This window comes from Cervus canadensis, chromosome 5 (assembly GCF_019320065.1).
Source record: "Cervus canadensis isolate Bull #8, Minnesota chromosome 5, ASM1932006v1, whole genome shotgun sequence".
NCBI classification, from domain to species: Eukaryota; Metazoa; Chordata; class Mammalia; order Artiodactyla; family Cervidae; genus Cervus; species Cervus canadensis.
This window is the reverse complement of record NC_057390.1, coordinates 22,354,992-22,364,426: the sequence shown is the minus strand read 5'-3', so window position 1 is coordinate 22,364,426 and position 9,435 is coordinate 22,354,992. Positions and strand designations below refer to the sequence as shown.

Here is a 9,435-nt window from a genome sequence, read left to right as displayed (position 1 = left end):
AAAAATTTAAAATGTAACACAGAATAACACACACACATATATGCTGAACACTCCTGCTGAGCTTTGTCTCTAGACAAACCTGAATCAACTGATCTTTGTACTCATGACATTATAATACAAGAGGAAAATAAAACATACTTTTCAGCTATATTCATGAATTTCTGATGACAGAACTACCCATGTAATCAGTATGCCTGATGGAGTGCTAAATAAATGAAGGCATTAAATGATTCATGACTTATTTTTTGTAGATTCCTAAGTGCTTTTGCTCCATTTTGATTCAGGTATAACCACACTGAATCTTCCTCTTTGGTGTACCCACTCCAGTATTGTTGCCTCGAGAATCCCATGGACGGAGGAGCCTGGTAGGCTACAGTCCACAGGGTCGCAAAGAGTTGGACACGACTGAACAACTTCATTTTCACTTTCAGCTAAGGAAAGAGTGCCTACACTTTAAAAGATTTTGAAAAAGACTTTCAAAGGGTACTAGGAAGTAGTGTGTGATAGGTCTCATTACTTTAGATTTGTAGAAGGTCTCAGTTCAGTTCAGTTTAGTCAAGCTCAGTCGTGTCCGACTCTGTGACCCCAGGGACTGCAGCACGCCAGGCCTCCCTGTCCATCACCAACTCCTGGAGTCTACACAAACTCATGTCCATTGTGTCGATGATGCTATCCAACCATCGCATTCTCTGTCGGCCTCTTCTCCACCTGCCCTCAATCTTTCCCAGCATCAGGGTTTTTTCAAACGAGTCAGATCTTCGCATCAGGTGGCCAAAGTATTGGAGTTTCAGCTTCAGCATCAGTCCTTCGAATGAACACTCAGAACTAATCTCCTTTAGGATGGGCTGGTTGGATCTCCTTGCAGTCCCAGGAACTCTCAAGAGTCTTCTCCAACACCACAGTTCAAAAGCATCAATTCTTCAGCACTCAGCTTTCTTTACAGTCCAACTCTCACATCCACACATGACTACTGGAAAAACCATAGCCTTGACTAGACAGACTTTGTTAGCAAAGTAATGTCTCTGCTTTTTAATATGCTATCTAGGTTGGTCATAACTTTCCTTCCAAGGAGTAAGCATCTTTTAATTTCATGGCTGCAGTCACCATCTGCGTGTGATTTTGGAGCCCAAAAAAATAAATTCAGCCACTATTTCTACTGTTTCCCCATCTATTTGCCATCAAGTGGTGGGACCAGATGCCATGATCTTAGTTTTCTGAATGTTGAGCTTTAAGCCAACTTTTTCACTCTCCTCTTTCACTTTCATCAAGAGGCTCTTTAGTTCTTCTTCACTTTCTGCCATAAGGGTGGTGTCAACTGCATATCTGAGGCTATTGATATTTCTCCCAGCAATCTTGCTTCCAGCTTGTGCTTCATCTAGTCCAGCGTTTCTCATGATGTACCCTGCATAGAAGTTAAATAAGCAGAGTGACAATATACAGCCTTGATGTACTCCTTTCCTATTTGGAACCAGTCTGGTGTTCCATGTCTAGTTCTAACTGTTGCTTCCTAACCTGCATACAGGTTTCTCAAGAGGCAGGTCAGGTGGTCTGGTATTCCCTTCTCTTTAAGAATTTTCCATAGTTTATTGGGATCCACACAGTCAAAGGGTTTGGCATAGTCAATAAAGCAGAAATAGATGTTTTTCTGGAACTCTCTTGCTTTTTTGATGATCCAGTGGATGTTGGCAATTTGATCTCTGGTTTCTCTGCCTTTTCTAAATTGAACTTGAACATCTGGAAGTTCTGGATTCACGTATTGCTGAAGCCTGGCTTGGAGAATTTGAGCATTAGTTTGCTAGCATGTGAGATGAGTGCAATTGTGCAGTAGGAGGTCTGGGCAGGTCATTTAGATTGCACTGCATATACGAGGCACCATCTTAGTGATTTTTAAGTTGCTCAACTTCCATAGTCAATGGTTATGAGACAGAAGCCTTTAGAAAAGTTTGCTAATTTCTCTCATTTTTTTGTACCAACTAAAATTACTTTGCAAAATGTCTTTGTTCCACACAAATTGTACTTCATATGTCTAAATTTCCTTCCTAAGTACTATTCTGTCAACACAGTCTGTCTCTCTGAATTTTTATCACAGATTGGTATTGGGATAGTACAGGACATATTGGGGAGAAACCATAATGTCAGTATACATCCCTATAAAATGTTTCCCATAGAGCCTCACATAATCCTGTGACTCTAACAGTATCATAATAATGGAAAACAAAGAATAAATGAATGCTATTTTTGTAACATATAATTATGCTGTTTTAAATGAGCCATGTTTCTACATCTATCTGAGTGTGAATCAGATAGAATTAATTTTAAAGAAGCAAATATGCATGAAATAACCTTTGTTTACACAAACTGAGTTCAAAAATTAGTTGGCTAACAGAAGCCTCACTTTATCTCATATGCCCGATTATTTATTAGATATCTTAATTTTTCTATCTTAATTTTTCTTTAAGGATACATTCTCTAAACTTGGTGGGACAAATTTTTGGTACTAAATAACAATATTTTCTTCTTATAATTTCTTACTTCTTTTCCCATATATCTGTCTGTGATCTTTAGTCTTCACACATCCTATTTAAAATGTTTTGGGTTATACTGGAGGAAAAGAGAAAGAAAAGTATCAGGTATGTGGTGAATTAGTGTTTACTTTGCTTTATTTTAATAATAATTTCTTTCATACTCAGAAACACTGTCTCGGAGTATGATATCTGCATCAAAGAAAAAACTATGGAAATATTAATAAATAGCACAGACACGAAGAATGATAAGAATGTGTGTCTCATGGAACATCTTAAATACATATTTGAAAATTTTGAAGTACTTTCTTATTGAATAAAATTCACTGTACATAGATCTGTCACTGAGACATTTATTTTAAGCTAAAAAGTTCTTCTTTGTTTGTAAAAGTAGTACATGCTGGGCTCAATTGCAATTTTCTTTAAATATCTGCAGTTGTTTTGTATATACTGTCAGAATACAAAATTAATTATTTCTAAAAGGAATGAAACTTATGGAAAAGGAATGAAATTAACTTAGCACTCCCTTTTATTCAACAGAGCCATGGCACAGAAAAAAAGAATAAGCAACACAGATGGATGGCCAGGGCCAAAAATGGGAGGAGAAAGGATGGGACCAGATCCTAGTGAGGTACAAATCTATTCAGAGGGTTGATGGAAATAGAGACTGGTGGATCAGACTAAGAGCTAAGTGGCAGGGGAGTTCTTAACAGATTCAGAAAGACAGTTGGAAGTTAGAAAAGAGTAGAAGTAAATGTGATCACATGGAAAAATGAACAGGTTCTTAAATCTGGTAAATGGCGTCATCTTTTGGACATTAAACTATTTCTACAAGGATATGTGTGTGCCTTGCACATTTCCCTGCAGGCTGTTTTGAATGTGCCTTGAATTCATATTTCACAGTTGCAGAACAGATTGCCACAAACTTAGAGGCATAAAACAAAACCCATTTATTCACTCACAAATCTGTAGGTCAGAAGTCCGGGTGGGCTCAATGGGCTGCATGCTTAGAGTCTCACAGTGCTGAAATCAAAGTTTTGGCCAAACTGGGCTCTTTTGTGGAAGCTGTGGGGAAGCATCCACTTCCAGGCTCACTCAGATTCTTGTAAAAATCCAGCTCCTGTGGTTGTAGATCTGAAGTTCCTTTATCCTTGCTGGCTGTCAGCTAGAGGCCATTCTTGATTTCTGGATACTACCCTGCATTCCTTCTCACTTGGACTCCTCCAGCTGCCAATCAGCAATGGCCCATCAAGTCCTTTTCAAGCCTGAAATCTCTCTGACTTCTCCTCTCACCAGCCACAGAAAACTTTTTGTTTTTTAAAGAGGCTCACCTTATTAGGTCTGGCCTCCCTAGATTACCTCCCTGTCTTAAGAAAATAAGGTCAACTGATTAGTAAACTTAATTACATCTGTAAATCTCTTTTGCCATGTCCCATCATATCACAGGTGAGGGAATTATATGACGGCGAGTGATATCAAGGTCATTCTCAGATGTCTCATTGTCACATTTCTGGAATTTTGATGACTGGTACTGTCAGACATTTATGCTGAATGCCACAAAAGCACATGTTTAAAAGTCCACTCAAAACTGATAGTTCACATAATCAAGTAAAGCTAAATCATAGACTCTTCTGTTGGGGTCCTTTCCCTGACACTCTTCCTCAAAAGTTTTTAAATGTAAACTTATAGTTACTATGAACTAGCAGTTAACAACAACAAAAAAATTTCCATACTATAATCTTTGGAAAATGATCATTAGGGAGAAATAAGGGCAGAAGATTCCAGGGTTTGCTACTCTTTCCCCAAATCTGTTCTCAAAAATAATTCATAGGGGAGGTGAGGATAAGTGCACATATATTTAAAAATCTCATTAATAATTCTCCAGCTTGTTAATGGAAGGGTAAACAGAAAGCTAGGAGAAACTATGCAGGCAATTCCTTTATTGAAGAAGCAGTCTTGGATCAACTTAGTAACTTAAGAGTCAAAAAATTGCCATGGCTTACCACTGGCTTTTTCCAGAGTGAGAAGCAAAGTTGAGGGAGGAAAACTATTAATCTTAATTGCCTAGAAATAATAATCCCCAATGATTTTTTTTTAAAAGATTTAGCAAAAAGAAAAGAGGGGAGTATCTGATAAATAAGATCACATCCTCTGAAGTGGGTAGAGAACTACGAGCATAGCCACACCAAGGGAAATCCTCCACTACAGAAGAACACTGTCACAGCCAAAACCCGTGTGCTTACCTATCATTTCACTCTCCTAACTGGGAAGAGCTGCTGGGTCGGGGGCAGGTAGAATAGGGACATTCAACATCTGAAGCTGATTATCTGTCTGGAGAAGCATTCCACACTGAATTGGAAAGAACTACAGAGGTCTTGGGGATACCCATACAAACACAATAAATAGGTCTACTGAAAACGAGCACAAGGTTTTAAAAAGAATTTCAGAAGGAAAAGCAAAGACCAAGCTCACTAACCAAAACTGCTCAGCACCCTAGCCAAGATATCCAATTTCTCTTTGTACCCTCAGCAATGGAATTGCACACAGACCACAGTCCAAAGTGAAGCTCCAAAAAAAAAAAGAAAGATTTCTAAAATAATGAGAAGGGAGCCAGGCAAGGAGAGTTCATTCTTTTAGAAAGAAATCCAAGGTCTTGGAGCAGTTTTCATGTTAATCACCAGTAAGATAAAGGGTACAACAGTGTAAGTATGCAAAATAAGGTGGTTTAAATGTTTGTGACTGAGCTAAATACAGCATACCTGCCCTGCTCCCAGCTCAGGTCTGTATATATTTATATACAGAGTTGTCATCTCCCCCCACCCCCCCGCCCAGCCACATACCCCCTTGCTGGTCATGCGATTCTGGGACATGAGCAAATGCAATTAATTGCAGTCTTGAAGCTACTGTCAGAGGCAAGGAACAGAGATCATTCCATATGATTTCCTTGTATTATCTGTGAAGAATGTCCAGCAAGTACTTTATCTTATATCCTTCTTACTACATGCTTGTTTTCCAACTGTTACCTAAATGCAAGTTCATGTGCATGACACATAGTGAGATCAAACAGTATCAAAACATCAGAATTTGGAACAGAGAAAGGTTTATTAAGGGCCATGCAAAAGAGATGGGTGGCTCATGCCTAAAAAACTCCAAACTCCCTGAAAGCTTTCAGCAAAGCCCTTTTATAGAAAGGTAACAGAGGGGCATGGTTAGTTGTTGCAAACTTCTTGGTGTCAGATCCTTTATTCTTGAGGCCAGGTCATGGTCAGATCACTATCTTCCTGTAAATCTCTATCAAATAAATGTTATTCTCTATCCTGATAAGAAAGGGCCAGGTCGCAAGGCACAACTAACACCCTCTGAGGTCTATGTCCTGGCTGAGAGGAGGCAGATCTCAGCTGGTGGTGCCCTCAGGACCAGGATCCCAGATCCTGTCCAGGTGTCATCACTGAGGGAGCCAGGTGCCCAACCCAACTGGCCCTCAGGCTCCTCAGGCCACCTATATGGAAGAGGGCAGTTCCCGCAGACTGTGACCCAGGCAGACTGCCACTGCTTTTAGGCTGCAGAGACTGAGATGCGGAGAGGTTCACCGCTGCCTCAAGGCCTGGGCAGAGCCAGTGGTGGCTTTGATGAGGGATCTGGAGCCCTGCAAGACGCAGCACCCAGCTTGTTACCTAGGCCCCCGAGTTCACCTGGCCTCAGACCAGCAAGTGAGTTTGGGGGCCCCAGAGAGGCCAGCTTCCATCCACCTCTTACTTCTCTGTCTGCCTGATGACCACCAACCACCACTCCACCGACCATTGACTGATGGGCCCACTAAGGATCACTCACTGACAGTCGGTCACTTGGTGGAGGGGCCCATTGCTGTGCTGACCCAAGGCTGAGTTGGACCACTAATAGTCTTGTGTGACTGCTACCTGGTGATGAGGTGGGGGATATTGGCATACAGCAATGGCCACATGCTAAGACCTGCTTAGGGTCACACTCTATTACAAAATTATGATTACAATCTGTTGAATTAATAATTTTGTCTAAACCTTTAAGTCTACAAATATTCATTCTAAAGCACCCACCATGAACTTAGATTAAAATCAGCAAGAGGGAAAGATAATGAGAGACAAAAGAGATGGGGACACTTAAAATTTTTAAGATTTTAGTTTAAAACAATATATAGGGTCCCGGGAGCCCGGAGGGCCAGGCGGGTGTTGGCAGGGGGTGACGGCGTGCGGGGGCGGGGCGGCGTCGGCCGGCCGGAGTCGCGGGTCGTCCGGCTCAAGTACAGAGCGCAGCCCGTGGAGAGGTGCGGCCGGCTGGCCAGACCGGCAGGCAGGTCACACCGAAAGGGAGGCGCGGCGCAGGGCTCTTAGGGCGCCTGGAGGCAGCCCCCTCCGTCTACGGCCATACCACCCTGAACGCGCCCGATCTCGTCTGATCTCGGAAGCTAAGTAGGGTCGGGCCTGGTTAGTACTTAGATGGGAGACCGCCTGGGAATACCGGGTGCTGTAGGCTTTTTGCCTTCTCTCTCCTTTAGCCCCCGCCCCCTCCCCCGCCCCACAGCCTCCCCGCCCCCAATCCACCCCCACCCCCACCACCACCCCCACCCCCTGCGCGGCCTGCACCGCAAAGAAAAAAAAATAAATAAAACAATATATAGAACTCTATAACATATTTTTCTGAATGGCACATGAAATACTTTCAAATGTTTATTCTATATCAGACTTTCAAGAAAATCCCAAACTCATAGAAGAGTATTTCTTTAGTTACACATGCTTTGAAGAAACTTCTTTTCCACTCTGACTTAATACAAGAGAGACTCAAGGTATATTTCCATTTCTTGATTGTTTTCATGGGCATTTACTTTAAAAATGTTCTTTAAACTGTACATTGGACTTTAATGCAATCAATTTTCTGTATGAACTACTTTGCACGATTCACAAATTCAAAGGAATATGCAAAAAATAAACACAAAAATGTCACATTTAGTCACTCCAGATTAAAAGCACATTTATGGAACAACCTGGGGAGAAGAAAGAAAATCAGTCTCTTTTGGATGCTATAAGAGATAAATGAAGGAGTGATATTCACCCAAAAGCCAAAGAAGGTATGGTACAAATGCAAGAAAAGGTGAAATAGGACCAATTAGCAATGTATAAGATCCAATTAGAACTTGTGGCTATAAAATATAAAAATTGATATAAAACACTTCTAAATTCAATAATAGACTGAGCTCAACTGAGGAGAGAATTAGGAGGAAGTTCTGAGGAAGTCACTTAGACTTGTACAAAAAGACAGAAAAAGAACTTGAAACTGTATGTAAGAAACTGGAAAAGAATTGGGATACAATATTGGGGCTTTTGGAAAAGCAGAAAAGTGGGCGTATGTTGAATAAATCTTTAAAGACAAAATGGTAATAGTCTAAAGTTTAGTTAGGACATAAAATAACAAACAGTCTTTAGATTTTAATAATGTACTAAAAATAATATGAAATTTAGAAAACTCTAATGTCAAAAAAATGTTTTACTGACTTCTGGTGATGATTTTAAGCATAAGTTATATATAATTCTAAGGTAGCAGAGAGAGCCAATATAGTAAAACAAAATAAATTTGATGACCTGATATGAATCTAAAGTACTGAAATGTAGTCTGTACGTGGCTCTCTGTGATTAGCTTCCAGGTCTAAACATGGTTTTAAAGAAAAATTATGCTTCCAAGTTTATCTCTGTGACTTCATACCTACAAAAAAATTACCAGGGATGACTCACAGCTGTATTGAATAAATGGATTCAAGATGAAAATACACTCATTTCAAGGAAAGTGATGATGATAGATGACTTGTTTTCTTACGAATTACTAGGGAATGATTGACTTTGTCAATAAAAATTAAACACAATAAATAAATCACTGTAAAATCTAAAAGATTATGCTATTTTTTCCCTACATGGGTAAACAACGCAAACTACAAACAGGACACAGTTAACATTAAGACATTAACATCAGTAGGTTTCCTGATACAAAAACATACAAGTCATCAGAAAAAAAAAAAAAATTGTAATGCTTACCATTGTACAGGAAAACATATTGGACATAATATGCCAAAAAATTGCCATCATTTTTTGTATTTACATAGATCTGAATATTCTGATGACTTTGCAATTTTTGTTTGCAAAAGAAACTGTTATGAATGATGCTAACAGAAAATTAACATCTCAGGATTAACCAAACTGGTAATCATCTTAAACCATTTTCCTTCTAATTTTCCTAGCTTCCATTACTGGAAATTTTTTAAAGAAAATTCAACAAACATCTCACATTTGGAAATACATTTTATATTTTAAAAAGTGAATACTTTGGCAGGCTAGATAATCTTCAAGCAAACACCAGTATTTTAAAATGTGTTCTCAGGAAACCTAAAAGGTTTATTTTTGGCAAAACGAGTCAACATGCTGTCAGTCATCTCCTCCAAGATGCAATTACAGTCAGAACTAAATAATTTTGAGCTTCCAGCAACAGATATATTCAAAAAGGTTTCCATAGACCTACAAGAAAATTCACCTTATCTAAAAGAACCAGAAAAAAACTTACTTAAGCTATTTTTCTAGCAGCTAGATCATGATGGGAAAACTTGTTTATCAGCTGGTTTTTATTATTGAAAATTACCTTCAAGTAGCAAATCATTATAATTAGTTTCCCTTTTATAAATTGCCAAGAAATTCTTTGTCACCAATGTAAAATTTTCTAAGAAGTGAGAGCAAATTGAAAAGCCACTTGCAATTTGTTGCAGCTTTTACTGTGACTGTTTTACTCTTACTCTGTGAACTTAAATTGCACATCATCTACCTTACTTCCAGATGTTTTAAAAATGCGTCTATCCTCTGAATATCTCACAAAAGAAGTTATGAGATGAGTAATATTA

The 9,435-nt window shown here is 39.3% G+C and overlaps 1 non-coding gene across 1 annotated transcript; it reads left to right on the top strand.

Annotated features, from left to right (window-relative positions):
- Positions 1 to 6,912: 6,912 nt before the first annotated feature.
- On the top strand, positions 6,913 to 7,031 carry LOC122442710. Its single transcript, XR_006269706.1, has one exon. It is a non-coding gene; the product is annotated as a 5S ribosomal RNA (ribosomal RNA).
- Positions 7,032 to 9,435: the final 2,404 nt, after the last annotated feature.